General features: G+C 37.9%; 1 pseudogene; it reads right to left on the bottom strand.

Annotated features, from left to right (window-relative positions):
* LOC149207922 (protein ASPARTIC PROTEASE IN GUARD CELL 2-like) overlaps window positions 1-4185 on the bottom strand; it is a 95247-nt pseudogene extending 91062 nt beyond the window's left edge.
* Window positions 4186-16762: the final 12577 nt, after the last annotated feature.

The following is a 16762-nucleotide window of genomic DNA, read 5'->3' as shown; positions in this document are numbered from 1 at the left end:
GATCGTGCAATTTGCATACATGGATGGATGAGAATACTCACATGGAGGAGCCTCATGATGATGATGTAAGTACTATTGATACTTGTGTTTCATTTGAGCTTTTGGGAGATGAACCATATGCAGGGAAGGGCAAAGCCAGTTTGCCGATGCTAGGGAGCATCTTACCATGGATATCTATGATGAGACATTGTATGGAGAAGCAAGGATTATTGACTGTTGCAGGACTTGTTGAGGTTGTTTGTGACCTTGTGGTAGAAGGTACAAAGGCCCGTGACAAGGGAGGAACATGATGATCATTGCGAAGGATTGGGTTATGCTTTAGCCACATGGAGAATTGGCTAAGTGCCCAGCATGACTCATGGACAGATTGAGAGGGCACACACTTGAGATACTTGGGTGGACTTCTCATGGCCGAGACCAAGAGATAGTCTTGGTGGAACCTTTAGTGGGGGAGCTATGATGGAGAGACTCATGTGATGATGATATGGTTGGGTGACTGAGTTCACTAGACTGAAGATTGCGGACTTGGATGGGGATGAATGATTGTTGTGATGGGTCTACTTGATTGGACTACATGGGAAACTTAGTCATGGACATTAGGTTGGAGACATGGAGCATGGCAGTCTTATGCAAGGACATGATGCAGGAGCACTTGTAGAAATGTCACTTATGGGCATCCAGTGAGGAGTGCCGAGGGAGGGATGTTATGCAGGTGGATTTGTTGATGTGACATGGAGATGTTTTGCTTATGCGCTGATGGAGAGGTTGTGCACTCTTGTACAACAAGGCCATGGACTTGGATGGAGTTGTTAGCAGACTATGGAGCATTCCTACTACATGGAGAGCTGAGGCATCTTACAGAGACCTTTGGGCCGAGACTTGTATGCTTGCTAAAGTATTGGTTGGAGATGACACATGGAGCTCATGATAACATGAGATTGTTGTGACTTTTGGAGACTTCATATATGGTGGACTTGGAGAATCTGATGCATTGAAGAGCTGAGGTCAGAGACTTTGATGCAGGATGGGACGCATACTTCCGAGTACATGTATGGGTGTGGCTTGGAAGAGTGACTTGATGTAAAAGATCGATATGAGACACTTTGGGGTGGTGGAGTTACAACGATGATGATGCCTTGGTAGCAACACTTGGGCATGGGTTGAGCCGAGACTTAACCACCTTTGACACATGGGAGCTGATTGATCTATGATCATGAGCAACACATGGGAGATGAGAGAGGTGTATACTTGTTTCTATGGCAGGCTTGAGGGATGACACATAACAGAGATGATGGAGGTTGCTTCATGGACCTGGATGTGGCACATCGAGAGTCGGAGTTTGAGCAGATGATCTCTTCACTTTGAGGAGATGGATGTTTTGCAGATGGATGATGTTGGGATAGGTGTAGCTAATTTCATGCAGCACATTGACATCAAACATCATGGACAGCATGTTGCAGATGAGATGAGGAGTACTTCATGGACCTGAGCATGGCTTACACTTATATGGAGATGGATTCTTGATCGAGTTGAGGATGTGACAAGATGTTCTAAGAAACAACTGATGGTGGCATGAGGATGTTCACTGTTATGGTTTGAGCGTGATAGTTGCACTGATCACCCAACTAGTTGAAACATGGGGACGCATAGTGTACAGAGATGTGTTATCATTATGTTGGAGTATCATGGCAGCAATTCACACGAGGACGACACATGATGAGGTCGACATGAGATGTTACAGGAAGCATGTAGCTTGAGATGGAAGGGCGAGCCTTCCATGATGGGGAGCAGCGTGTGGAGATTGTGACAGGGTGGTTGATGATCATGGATTGAGATGATTTCCGATATATGACATACCGATGGGGTGTATGCCTTGGTATGGTGATCTTGGTGACAGATGGTTGCCGGGATGAGATATTGTCGAGGATGACAATGATTTCAAGTGGGGGAGGATGTAAGGACCTGCGGTCCAAGACACAACCGCCACGTGATGTGCGAAGGTTTGGCTAAGGCGAAAGAGCGCACGAGTTGGTAAAATGACCGAGCAAGACTCATGAGCGCGTGCGAAAATGAGGAGAGCGGTCATTCATTTATAAAGGATGAGCAAGGGCGTTCATTCTTGGCAAAGCCGATGATGAAGAATGTAATTCGAGCGAAGGTTGGGAGAGGCCGACCTATTGAACAGGCAGCAAAGGCGTTGGTTGGAGAAGAAACACAGGTCAGCCAAGGAGTGGCACGACCGCTCAACCAAGCATATATATTATATGCGATGTTGGTTCATTTGACACCAACGAATTCAAACATCATGACTCGAGCAAGGAGAAGTGCGAGTAGGAGGTGAAGCCGCAACAAAAAAGAGGCGCAACTCTATGCGCCCATCCTTGGGCAAGGCCACACGAAGATAACGCACAGGTCTCGATTGTTGGGTGAGGGCACGAGTGAAGGCGCCCGTCGTTCGGACAAAAGGCGCGGGTGAAGGCGCCCTCTTTTGGACAAAAGGCGCGGGTGGAGACTCGAGTGGGTCGCGTGCTCGCCGTGCAAAGGAAAACACAAAGGAATCTTCAGGTGACTTGGGTGAGTCGCCCGCCCGCCGTGCGAAGTGTGAAAGGGTGACTTGGGTGAGGTCGCCTGCCCATCGAAACGAAGTTCGGTTGAGGAGTGGTTGGCAACTCGTGTGAGGGCGCACTCGCCCAGCTCGGGCAAGGAACTTTGGTTGGCACACGAAGGTGTGGCCTTTGTAAAATTGGCTAAGTATGAAACTTGGTGTTTCCAAGTATACTTGTAAAGCTTTGTAAACATTGTAAAGTTGTATAATATATTGTATTCGGGCAGACTCATTGTTTAGGGAGTTGCCCCTCCCTTTACACTCTGAAATTGTGTTCTTCATGTATAATTGTTGATGATAATGAATGTGTATGGGTGTTCATTGGTATAAAAGAATAATAATAATACTTAATTGAGAAACACAAACTAAGTAGGACAAGTGGTTAGGCATAGTCCATGAACATAAGTGTTGGTGAAAAGAAAGTGTTCGGTGGTGCCGCACCTCGCCAAGTGCGGTTGAAAAACTACCGCAGGCCTGGGGGCATGACAAGACCCGTCCGGGTCTGAGTGCCAAGCTGCCCATAGAAGGAGAGCAGCTCGGCTCCTAGCCCGAGCAACCAGGCGGCCCAGTGAAGAGACCGACGTTGTCGTGGCCGCAGCCAATGGCGACATTACGGACAGATGTGGCGCCGAATGTCAACATCTCGGTGGCGAAGCTCCCGATGGTCGATGGTGTAAGAGCAGTCGCCGTAGGAGACCTTGTATTTGCAGCCGCCACCGTGGCAATTGTAGGCACCAAGTTGGCTACAGACGGCGGAGTCACAACCGACGGTGGAGAAGGAAGCGGAGAAAGCAGGGTTGAATATGGGATCCACCTGCGAGTAGCACTGGCTGCACGGTTCGCACTGAGTAAAGTATTCGCCACTCACCTGCGTCAACCCCGACATGACCTCGCTCCCTAACTCGGCAGTGATCTCAGCCACGTTCTCATAGCTCCCCGCCGGGTTCTTCTTTCAATCTGAGTTTCCTCTCTATCCATTGCTCAAGCGCACGGACCCGTCTGGCGTCCCGCCTCGCCTCCAACCAACGCTCGTAGGACGTCGTAGCGTTGGCGGCGTCCTTGACCAAAAGACTATCCCTGTGCATCACTTGCACGCTCCAGGCTGTCCTCCTCGGCTTCGTCTCTCTTTTTTCATATTCAACTCCGCCCGGCTTGGGCGCCATCTTGGTCTTAATGAGCCAAGCTGCGACATCCAGAGAATGATACTCCGGCAACTTGGGGGCAGAAATCAATCTCGACTCTGCAGATTGGAGGAACAAAAGCAAGTGTATACACAACAGGAACAAATACACTTGCTTTGTGTGCGCGATAATGTAAGAATGGAAAGCTGTAAGGGTGAAGCCAACTGAGCGTGAGGGAGCGTGTTAGATCTGTGATCAGAGGGAGTGTGTCACGAATTACGAGAATGCGGTGATCAGAGACCCGAGATATGAGGAATTACATTAGAAACACTTCAATTACAGTTCCTTTCTTCACCCTCCCACTCCTTGGCCTGGAATTAATGGTTGATCATCCCTTGAATTTATCGTTGTCACCTACTGAATTCGTTTCCTTACCTTCCACTTTCCGAACCCAGCCATTCCTTTGTCGTTTCTTTTGCAAATTATCATTATGAGTCTATGTCATTGCCACCCCATGTTTGTAGCGAACACATTCACCTAACATATGGAGAAAAGAAGGTTTTAACGACTAAGTTAATTGGGAAAAATAAATAAGAGAGAATTAAATGGTCAGATGGGACAAATAATAACTATTGCTCAACTCAATGTCATATATGGAATGTTCAATGTGTTTCACAGCGGTGCTACATTCAATAATACAATTTTATTGGGCGAAGGCCGTAATCACTTCACAAGTCGAGACAAATATTTCTGTTCTCGCATTAAGTAGTGGTTTGAAAAAACGTAATAGGTTGTGCTAAAAAATATTTGGTGAGAGATACATATTTTTCTATAGCGACGCCAACCAAACGATGTGGCTTCCCTCGTCTGGTTAATTCAGACACACTCTTAATCAGGTGCTTTGCATACTCAATTCTCAATGAGTTGCCATGCATTTGCTAATAATTTATATAATAAATTATAGAAAAAATAACGTGCATCGCTTACTAATCTTTTACGTATCTAATTGGATTAACAAAATTCGAGAAGTTTATGAGTTTTTGTTTAAGTTTTTAGATTGGCTTAAAATATTATTATTTTTTTTTTTTTTTTTTCCGAAGGTGGCAAAACCTATCAAACTCAGGTGTCAAACCAACAGTGAGGACAACCATCTCTGGCTGCTATCCGCGAATGTCGATTTGACTCATCACCGTTATCAAGGAAAACCACGCCACCTGTAATAACCCGCTGTGGTCCGTAAGGAAGCAGGCTTTCACTCCTGCCAGATGCCTCTGGGTCTTGGGCCGTTAACCTGTTTCCTTACGTCCGAGGAAGACGAGCTCTTAGCCAAACAGAAGCAGTTTTACGCATACTCCAGGCCGAATTATTATTTTTATTATATGAAATCACTAATATGAATTTTTTTTTACTTTATTAATAATTGTAATTTAAAATAAAATTTATTTGCCAATAATAATAAAAATAATAAGTTTCAGGGGATAGTTTAATTGGTCTATGCCTTTAGGATTAAAAATGATGAGATAAGTCGGCGAGTAGGTTAGGGTCGACCAAATAAATCGGATAAACCTGCGGGTAACTACAGGTAGGTCTGCCCCTGATTATTACGTACAAAAGGGAACCACGATTGAAAGCAAAACAATAAAAATGATAAAGATAAGATTGATACAAACATCTTTTTATACTTTGAATTATTGAATTTCACTTTTTTATGCTTTCGAATATTGAGTTTTATATAATAAAGGGAATGTTTTTAAAATTGAGATAAAAATTATTAGGAAAAAATAATATGAGAAATGAATACTAATTGGACTTTTAATATTAAAAAAAATATCATATTTTTTCCACTTTTTATATATTTATATAAATAAAATATAATAATATTTAGAAAAAAGAATTATACATTAATATGAATATGATAGGATTCATTATTGATATTATTTTCATTATATATATATTTTTAAATTTTTATAAAAAGATTTAATTATTATTTTTTACTAATTGTTGAATCAATATATTATAAATTTTCACTTTTCCACTTTTAGAGTTATTGGATGTTAGAGATAGAAAGGAAAATTTAGTTTAGTTTTTAAATTTTAGAGAAAATGTTATCGATAAAAGGAAATTTAGCAAAGTATGGAAAATGAATACTAATTATAGTATATGTGTGATGAGTGACATATTTCACTTATTTTTTCAATATTTATGCAAATAAAGTATACCAAATTTTAGATATAAACACATACATTGAGATGAATACAATAAAATTCATGGTCTTTATTTTTTAATAATGGATGATATCATTTTCTTTACAAAAATTATTGAAGTTTTTCCTAGGATATTTAAAGATTTCATTACCAATATTATTAATTAAACTAAATAAAAATTATGATATTTAGATTTTTTTTTGGAAAAAAATTATCCTCCAATTAGCTATGATGATAATGCCCTTGTATAGATGTTGTCTCGCAAGTATTTATATATTGGTTTCAATGGTTATTTAAACTAGAATCATAATGTTACAAAGAGAATAGTAGATAGTTAAAAAAAATCATTAGGCTCTCCAAAGTAAACATAAAAACAATCAACTATTTAATATATGGAAAAATTTACTCAATACATATTTATCATAGTTATTTTCATGGTTGTCAAGCTTGGAGTTGTAATTTTTTTTATGAGATTAAAACAAGATTAGTAAATTGAAAAATATCTCCAACTCTATCATTTTAAATTAAAATTTAATGTGATATACCTCATTTCTTTACTTAAAAGTAGATGCACTTTCATAAAGTGTAAAACCATAATTAAATGTTTAAATTATAATATAAAATCCGCTAATTCAACCAAGATAGGGTGGATAGTAGTTTTTTCATAATGACTTACCATATATTTAAAAGTATGTTATTTAGAGATAATGAGGTTTTTCTTAACTATTGAAAGATTAAAAAAACCAAAATTTTTATATTTACAATATTAAATCTCCAATTAATATGATGTGGAAATGCTATACAAATTGCATAAATATTAATTGAATATTCATGACTATTTTTTGAACATCATAATTTTTTCAAAATAAAACTTTTTTAACCTCAAAATACTTTTGAGGTTAATGAATTTATTTGTGATAATAAAAGGTTGATGATGAAAATCATTTCCCTTTAACTTTTGATTCCTCCAATAACTTTACTCGATTTTATAAATTATTTGGTTTTAAAAAATTTGTTACTTATAAAAATCTAATTGACTTCACCGAGGTTGAAGACCTTGTCCCTGGAAAAAATATCATTGATGTAATCATAATGAAAGAATCAGTGACTTATATGAATATTAATAGTTGTGGTACTTTCATTTTCTCTATTAAATCCATAGTTGCGTAATAACCACTCCTATCCATAAACTCATTTCGAAGTTCTCTATCATTGTAAAGAGTATAAGAGGTGAAGTGGAACATCCTAAATTGTGGTGATAAACATAGGAAATGGTTTGGGAGTAGCCATAGTGAGAAATCATTAGTTTTGGAATCAATCCCCAAAAGTGTGAGCTTTCACATGCCACATATTCCCAAGTATGCAGGGATATAATCTAACAATTGTTTCTTACTTTTGACATCAAAAGGACAACTAAAACTGTGGAGAATATACAACTAAATTATTTTGGTATGCTTGATGATCCATGTTATGTGAGTGACCTATTAGCGTGAGGTGTGAGGTGTTCTATGCTGAGAGGTGATTTATAGGCATCTAGTTTGACTAGAGGGATACATAAAAGTTTGTTACGTATTTTTGATAGTGTGCATCCACATTTAGTGTTAAAAAATATTATTATGATGGTTAATTTTATTTTTCATTTTCATATATTTTATTTTTCAATTTAGTTTATTATGTATTTTTATTATGTTGTAAATGTATTTGGCTATTGTATATGTGATAAAAATACATAAATAAATATAGATCATTATTATTTTTATTTGTAAAAATTCAACTTGTGCAGGGAGGATAATTATCATTCCTCCCTATAAACATAGTTATAATTGAACTTATTTTAATTGAATTATTCAAATCACATGTTAGATTTAAGGATTCTACATGTCTTTTATTCCTTTCCTGTGAAAAGATCTAGATGTCAGCTTGGGTATTTTCGATAGTGCGCATCCACATATAATGTTAAAAAATATTGTTATGATGATCAACTTTATTTTTCATTTTCATAAATTTAAATTTTTTTAATTTAGTTTATTGTCTATTTCTATTATGTTGTAAACACATTTGGTTACTATAAGTGCGATAAAAGATACATAAATAAATATATATGATTATTATTTTCATTTGTCAAAATTGAACTTGTGAAGGGAGGATAACAATCATTCCTCCCAACAAACATATTTATATTGGACTTGTTTTATTTGAAATGTTCAAATCATATGTTATATTCATGGATTTTACATGTTTTATTTTCATTTCTTCTAATTGGTTTTTTTCATTAGCTTAATGGGATCATAGTTGTAGGTTAGTTGTGGATTCTCAATAAGGTTGAGGTGAAAATTGTGTTGAGGGGTTAGTAGACTGCTTTACATTGATGGGAGGGTGGTTCTACATAAATTGGACCATGAGAGATTTTTTATCTTTTGGACCTCCATTGTCTCAAATATAATAAGTATTTTGTTCGAGGTCACGCTCACATAATATGGGGATTAATTTTGTTAAGTAGATTCAGTTGGATACTCCAAAATTTCACGGGGATTGGGGTATAAAAAATATCTTTATTTTTGTGAATATGTTAGCTAGAAGTTTGTGGAGGCTCACTCATAATGAAGCCCCATCAAGAAAAGTGATGAAACCCAAGTGTTCACAAAATCGGTCAATCAAATATTGGTAGAGGTGTTCTAGGAATCCCTCAAAAGGTTCTATCATGTTGAAGGATTTGGCCAAATATTTTCCTATTGTTCATGAATAGGTGTTTTGAAGTATTGATAATGGAAAAATAGTTAATATCAAGTAGAATCTTAGATAGGAGTTAAGGAAAATTCCAGTCTCTTTGGGGTTTTGATCTAATCTCTAAATGAAGGTAGGATTCATTGTTTAGAATATGCTAAAGTCTAGTACCGTCATGTGAGTGGTCATGCAAGTTGGAAGTTGGTGGAGATCTTTGGCTTGATGGGAAGAGAATGTGACAATCCCTATAGCTAACCCTATGGTAAATATCATTATGAATTGTAATTCACATAAATTATGTAGAATTATAACACATTTACAGGCTGAGAAGTGGACATAGATTCAGAGGACTGAGGAGGAGGATATTTCTTATAAACCCAAATCTTACATTTATTTCATCACCTAAATATTTGTTGGTTTAATGAAATTATTATGAAATCATTGAAAGGAGGGGATGGGCCTCCTGAGCGGAGGAAGAGTCAACATACTTACTCTCCTAAATCTTGCTAATAGGGTCAACATGCAAGAAAACGTTTGGGCAAGAAAATCTTGGTGTGGAGATAAAAGGGGATAATTTGTTGATCATTATCATCATGAGTTTATCATCGGAGGCCGAGCATTTGAGGATGGGGGCGAGTTATTGGATGGATGATCATGTATTGAGAGAGAGTGCCCCAAAATAGTACGAAGAAAACAAAGTGACTCTGGTAGCCGGTGTGGCTACCTAGAAGACTTAGACTCCCTGAGAACCTGTGTTCTACACTCACGAAATAAATTCCCTGAGTTTACAAAGGCCTATGTTGTAGTTGTGTATGTCATTATTTGTTTTTTTACTACTACTAGTGTAGGTGCTTGTGTCATGTGTGTCACAAAGAGTTCAATGGATCAGTGATTCTTAGGTTCTTGTTGAGTAGGTAAGCCCATGAAGGATCACTAATAGACCACCTGAATAATGGTTTTCCTTGGGGATGATAAATCACTGGGAAATTATTTGGTTGAGAAACAACTGGCTAGGTTGAGGCACTTTGGCACTAGTTGGGGCTAATAAACACCAGGTGTATCCTTGGGGTTGATAGTTCCTAGGTTACAACCCATTGATAAAATACCTAGATGAGTATGATCTTTAGTCATACCATAGCTAATCCAATTGATAAACCTCCCATTGTGGTTATGTCACCCATCTCCAAATCTAAAATAAGATGCTTTCTGTCTTTCTTGATACCTATTAGTTGTTGTGTGATTGGTTGAGGTCACTATGGCGTTTTATTGGGGAGTTGTAGAGAGATATCACATGATAAATAGACCTTTGCCATGTATGAATAGTTGAGAACTCTTGAAAATTTACTTCCTCAGACTTTGAATCCAACTCGAGGGTGGTCGTCTGTAAGAAACATTGTAGTGCAATTAGTCTATGGTTGGGTGGAGAGTTGAAGTCCCACTCTTATTTACCATTCATTTGAAGATAATAAGATAAGTTGTTTACTTGTGTACTTGGTGCATTGAAAAGATGAGTATTATTGTTATGCCATGTGTGTGTGTGTGTAGCAAGAGGACTATATTATTCTTGTCTATCTATGGTCAGATGCTTTATGTATATGTATAACTCTCATGATTAAGAGGGGGCTGGGAGGCATTTTTGTTAGTTATTACATTCATTAAGAATAAATCTATTATTTTAATCCTGTCTGAGTGCATAATGTTGTTGACTAATCTATTACAATGTGTGAATTCAATTAGTTGGAGAGCTATAAATATTTCAACTCTCGGCATTTTTGAGACTGTGAGTGTCTTTTTTGAGTAGGACTGAGTATAATGCATCACATGGTATATTAGTCAAATCTCATCAATAAGGATCCATTCAATGAGAAAGTGAAGTCAACGTTTGGTTGAGGGGTTGGTTGTTACACTGCCAGATGTTCATGGAAAGAGGCTAGGCACAAGTTGACATTGGGAAGAGCTAACGTAGTTTCACTTTAATTCTACTAAATGGAAGTCAAATTTTTTGGTCAATTGAGGTTGAAGTTGAGTCAATGAGTGTAACAACCTGAGATTAAAATTTCATGTAATAAAGTTAATAAATGAAAAAATAATACCAAGGTCATGGGACAAGTATTCCAAGATGAATGTTGGGTAAAACATAGTGATGGGATATCACTAGTGATTAATTAATGGCTAAGGAAATTGGCAAAAGGCAAAGTGGAATTAATTGGCATTTATTATGAAAATAATGTAAAATATAAGAAAAGGAAGGTGAAAGGTCATATAATTGCGTGTGAGCGAAATTTAAGGAGAAGTTGAAGAAATTGAAGAAAATAGAGACCTCAATGATAAAAAGACTTTTGAGGATTAGTTTGCAACTTTTGTTTATTTAGCTTTTGTCAGTTCAGTTTTGGAGCTCTCTCTCTATTCCCCATTCTCTCATACTCTTGCATACTTATACTATTTTTTGGTTATAAGAATCCCTTTTTAGAACTAAATTAAGCGCAATAACATCATTAACTATAATTGGTTTCTAATTTTATTTTATGTACTATAAAGACTTAGATGCATTTTAATATAATATTATTAAAATTTTAAAAAACCATGTAAAAATATATAAAGATTGATGTTCTATGAAACTAGGCCTTTTGTTTTAATTTATCTTATTTTGGAGCCTTTTAGGTTATATATAACTATCTTTTCATATAGCTTATAAGTAGCTACAACAATTTCTTGGGTTATTTTCACATAGCTTATAAGCTGCTCTAACAATTTTTTGGGTTATTTTCTTTCTGTTTATAGGTTTTGTCTTGGCATTTTATATTAAGCTTATTAATAATTAGAAATTTTTTTGTCTTGGATTAATTTTCTTTTGTCTACATAAAATAAAATAGGTAAGAAATTTTAACAATATAGTTAGAAAATAAAATTTATATAATTAAAAAGAAGTTAATTAGGTTATCAAAATATTATGATTATTTTATAAATATAATTTGTTAATTGTGTTTTATTTGGATGTTAAAAAGAGTTATTGTGATTTTTTTATCTAATTTTCATTTTGTTGATATATTGATATATTTCATATTAAATTCTCAATGTGTCAAATTTAAAATTTTAACCTAAATAAAAAGAATAACAACATTTCTCTCAAATAATCGAACTATATATCATTAACAAATTAATTTATGTGAAAAGTCGGACTGGAAGAGGATTTTTTGGGGAGTAGGAGGAAAAACACGCAAGACTAGTGTTTGAAGCAGAGTTTCGGAGTTGGGTACCATGGAGGGATGAGAAGGGGGGAGTTCTACTCCCTCCTACAGTTATGTAGTCACTAATCATTTCAAGAAGCCCATGGAAGTGGAAACTGGGGGTAAAGAAAAAGGAAAACAGGAAAAAAACAGAGCACAGAAGATGGCAGAAACACGAGAGGAATTCAGAAGAGATAAATGTACAGAAGAAAACAGTTAGAAGTCTGACCCCAGAATTTGGACAGGACCATGTAAACCCAGGGCTTCCATCACACCCAGAGTGGTGTTAAGTGACCCAGCGCTACAGGCGCACAGGGAGCACATGGCGAGTTATGCAGTGATTTGTAAATTCATGGGGTTATGGCCAACGGAGAAGGCCCTACACGCTTAGATGAAGAACCATTGGAAACCTAAGGGAGATATAGATCTACACCTTGGATCCAAGGGTTTCTTCACAGTTGTGTTTACAAACCTAGAGGATAAGGACAGGATATTTGAAGGAGGACCCTACTTCTATGCATCTTTTATATGCGACCTTGGGTGATGAACTTTGTCCCGGAGCGAGAAACATTTACTTTGGTGCCGGTTTGGATAAGACTCTATTCCCTACCTCTAGATTATTGGCTATCGGAATCACTAAAAGCCATAGGTAATAAACTAGGGCATTTTATAAAAGTATCAGAGACCACACTGTGCAAAAAATATACCTCCTTTGCTAGAATATGCATGGAAATGGATATTTCTAGGGCCTTGCCAGATGAAATAATTCTAGAAGTTTATGATGAAGATTGGGTGCAAGTGGTGGACTACGAGCATATACCCTTCAGATGCCGTAAATGCCATGAACATGGGCACCTCTTCAGAGACTGCCCTTTGAATAAAATGGAGAGCAGTTTCAAAGCAACCTCAGGTAAAGAGACTGAAAGCTTTACCAAAGTGGGTGGCAAAGGAAAAGGAGGAAGAAAGAGCCAAAAAAAAATCTATGAGGAAAAGCAGCCTAGTCACAATAGGTTCAAGATATTAGAAGAGGAAGAAGAGGATGAAAGAGTGAAGCAAGTTTTGAAGGACACTCCAGAAGAGAAGGAAAAGGATGATAGCATGGAGGATAGACCTGACAAAAGCCAACAAACAAAGGATCAACCCAGCATGATGGAATTTGATAGGGACCAAGAGATGACCTCAAGCGAAGTGGGAACGGAGGAGCATGAGCTGCAGGACATACTGGAGAGGGAACATCTCGATCTAGAAAATTTCCTGGAGGAAGGAACAACCAAAGGAGTGGACTCGTTACCTCAAGAGGAATTTAATAGAGTACAAAAGCTCTTCCTCTGGAGAACACAGACAATGGGTTCTAGAGTAAAAAGAAACCATGATAGTCAAGATGACAGAGGAGTCAAAACCATGGAGACAATAGAGGGACAAGCTCACAAGAACCCAGGAAGAAAAAGACAAAATGAGCTACTAATTGAATGTGGAAAACTCATGATCAACTCAGGTAAGATGAAAGACCTAACCAGTTACTCATTTACAAATCTTTCTTAATGAAGCTTACAACATGGAATATTAGGGGTCTAGGAAGTAAAAGGAAGCAACAAAATCTCAGCAATAGAATGAAGGAAGAAAAACCAGATTTGGTTTTTATCCAAAAAACAAAATGTTCTGTAGATAAAATAAGAGAGATACACAGCAAGTGGCTTATTAAGTATGAATATCTAGAAGTTAAAGCAGACAATGCAGTAGGGGGAATTCTTACACTGTGGAACCCTCAAAAACTTGGAATCTTAGACGCTGAATCATCCAGGAACTACCTATCAGTGGTCATCCAACCTTTGGGGGACAAAGAAGTGTATCTGATCACAAATTTCTATGGTCCACAAAAGCTTGAAGATAAATTCAGGCTTCTCACCTCTCTGGAGGAGCTAAAAGAAAGACATCCAGGAATACCATGGATTCTAGGAGGGGATTTTAATATGATCAAATCTCTCTCAGAAAAAAAAGGTGGAACTAGATCTCTAGGCAGAGATTCCATAGCTTTTCAAAACTTCATTACTAACATGAGGCTAGTAGATACAAATACCTACAATGGTATCTTCACCTGGAATAATAAAAGGGGAGGGGCTGCTCAAGTGGCCTCTAAACTAAATAGATTCATTATCTCTGAGGACCTTTTCCTCTCAAACCTTGACTTGTCAGCTAGGATCCTCCCTTTTGGAGGCTCAGATCATTGGCCCATTCAATTAGAAGCATCCTTTATAGGCACACTAAGAAATAGACCCTTCAGGTTTGAAAACATTTGGCTTACCCATCCTGACTTCCACAACAATATTGAAAAATGGTGGACAGAAGATTTGAATGTTCAGGGTACTAAAATGTTCCTTTTACAACAGAGGCTGAAACACATCAAACGTAGGCTTAAAGATTGGAATAAGAATGAGTTTGGCAATATCTTCGAAGCCAAAAAAGTAGTTGAAGGAAAGCTACAGGAAATTAACCAGGAACTCATCTCAAAGGGATTCACTGAGGAGGGTAAGAAACAAGCTGACTCGCTTCAACAGGACTGGGAAGGCTTATGTAAGCAAGAGGAAATCTTCTGGAAATAGAAATTGAGAGTTCAATGGTTAAAGGAAGGAGACAGGAATACAAGGTTTTTTCACAAGTCCACTATGGATCATCGATCTCATAACAAGATTTTAAAATTGAAAGATATGCAAGGAAATCAGCTCAATACCCACAAAGAAATAGAAGTTGATCTGGTTCAACATTTCCAAGTCATAGCAGAGGAGCCTCTCATTGACAGATCACAATTCATTAATGACTTCACTAAGCACATTCCCAAGCTAGTGACAAGAGAGGATAATTATAATCTTAACAGGCCAGTGAATGAATAGGAGGTAAACGAAGTCATCAAAGAGATGCAAAATGGAAAAGCTCCAGGCCCAGATGGTTTCAATGTTGACTTCTTCAAAGCTTGCTGGAACATAGTCAAATATGATATTTTGGAGGTGGTGGAGGACTCAAGGAAAAACAAAACTGTTTTGAAGGCACTCAACACCTCTTTCATATCCTTGATTCCAAAGCAGGAAAATGCAATGACACCTAACAGATTTAGACCCATAGCATTATGCAATGTGGTGTACAAAATCATTTCTAAAATAATTGCAAACAGGCTCAAACCCCTTCTTCCAACTCTTGTGTCTGAGGACCAAACCGGATATGTGGAAGGTAGACAAATTCTAAACAATATCATTCAAGCTCATGAAGTGGTCCACTCACTGAAGAGTAATAAGCAGACAGGTATGATCATACAACTTGATCTAGAAAAGGCTTATGACAAGCTTAGTTGGGCATACATCAGGGAAGTTCTAAAGGCATTTGGCTTTGACCATATCTGGATAAAATGGGTAATGGCCCTTGTTACAACCTCAAGCTTTTCAATACTGCTGAATGGCTCACCATCTAAAATCTTTAAGACTTCAAGAGGACTCAGACAAGGAGATCCACTCTCACCCTTCCTCTTTATTCTCATGATGGAAGGGCTTGGCAATGCTATCAAAGCTACCAAAGTAGAGGGCAAGATTCAGGGTCTTAAACTCACCCGGAATGGGGACGCTTTGACTCATCAACAATTTGTGGATGACACCATGCTGTAGGGTATACCTTCTGTCAAAGAAGCTCATGCCTTCAAACAAATTCTGAAAGACTTTGCTATGGCTGCGAGTACTGAGGTAAGCCTTACCAAATCTAAGATTTTCTTTTTTAATACTGATATTGCTATTCAGAGGAACCTCACAAGAATTCTAGGCTTTCAAAGAGAAATGCTACCCTCCAAATACTTGGAAGTTCCTCTAACAGACAAACCTTTAAGCAAGACAGTTTGGGAACTTGCTATTAATAGACTACAGGACAGAATACGGAAATGGACAATCAGGTCGTTGAATCTGGCAGGAAGACTAGTGCTCACCAATGCCATCCTACAAACGGTTCCCATTTACATGTTTTCAACACTTCCAGCTCCTAAAGGAGTTATGCAACACATCAGAAATATTCAAAGAGATTTTCTTTGGAGCAAAGGGGAAGAAAAAAATAAATGGGCTTTGGTAGCCTGGGAAAAGATCTGTAAACCTAAGACACATGGTGGCTTGGGACTGGATGACCCTGAAACCCTAAACAAAGTTTTGGGGGAAAAACTTTGGTGGAGATGGTTAAAGGAGTCGGATGCACCTTGGGCCAAGGTATGGAAGCAGAAATATGCAAACAATTGGCATGAAAGGGAGCACATCAGAATGTCTAGAATCATCAAAGGCTCCCACATCTGGAACAAAGCTTTGGAGAATAGAGATATTGTTCAAAAACACAGTTTCTGGGAAATCAGAGATGGAAGCTCTGCGTGGTTTTGGGAAGATAATTAGCAATAGGAACCAAAACTGTTGAGAGAAGATTTTGACAATCTTAAGAAGGACACTGATGACAAAGTGTAAGGACCTGCGGTCCTTGGCATGACCGCCCGAAGTGTGACTGCGGATAGACAAGGTGCGCGCGTGGTTGAAAGATGAACGAACAATGTGCGAAGCTGCAGTTTGAACGATATGCGAGTTCCTTGACTGTGCGATGATACAATGCGCATAAGGGAAGGGAGTTGGACGTGTTTATATGCGTGGTGGCATATGTTTTAACTTATGGAAGCCGACCCTTGCTTGGAGAAACCAACGATGTGTTTATGATGAAGTAGGGGTGTGCGAAGTATGTTGGGCAAGTCGGCTGGGTAGCCAGACTTCGCCCCAACTTGTGTATATATTGCAAATGTGATGGAGGCATTTGGACAATCAACCAACACATGAACATATTCGCTAAAGGGAGTTGAGCGCAGATCTAAGTGCGCAA

Source organism: Pinus tabuliformis, chromosome 1_2, assembly GCF_031772625.1.
Source record: "Pinus tabuliformis cultivar Carrire ecotype Pingquan chromosome 1_2, CPIR1, whole genome shotgun sequence".
Taxonomy (NCBI): domain Eukaryota; kingdom Viridiplantae; phylum Streptophyta; class Pinopsida; order Pinales; family Pinaceae; genus Pinus; species Pinus tabuliformis.
Note: the sequence above shows the minus strand (reverse complement) of the source record. Positions and strands in the feature narration are given on the sequence as shown.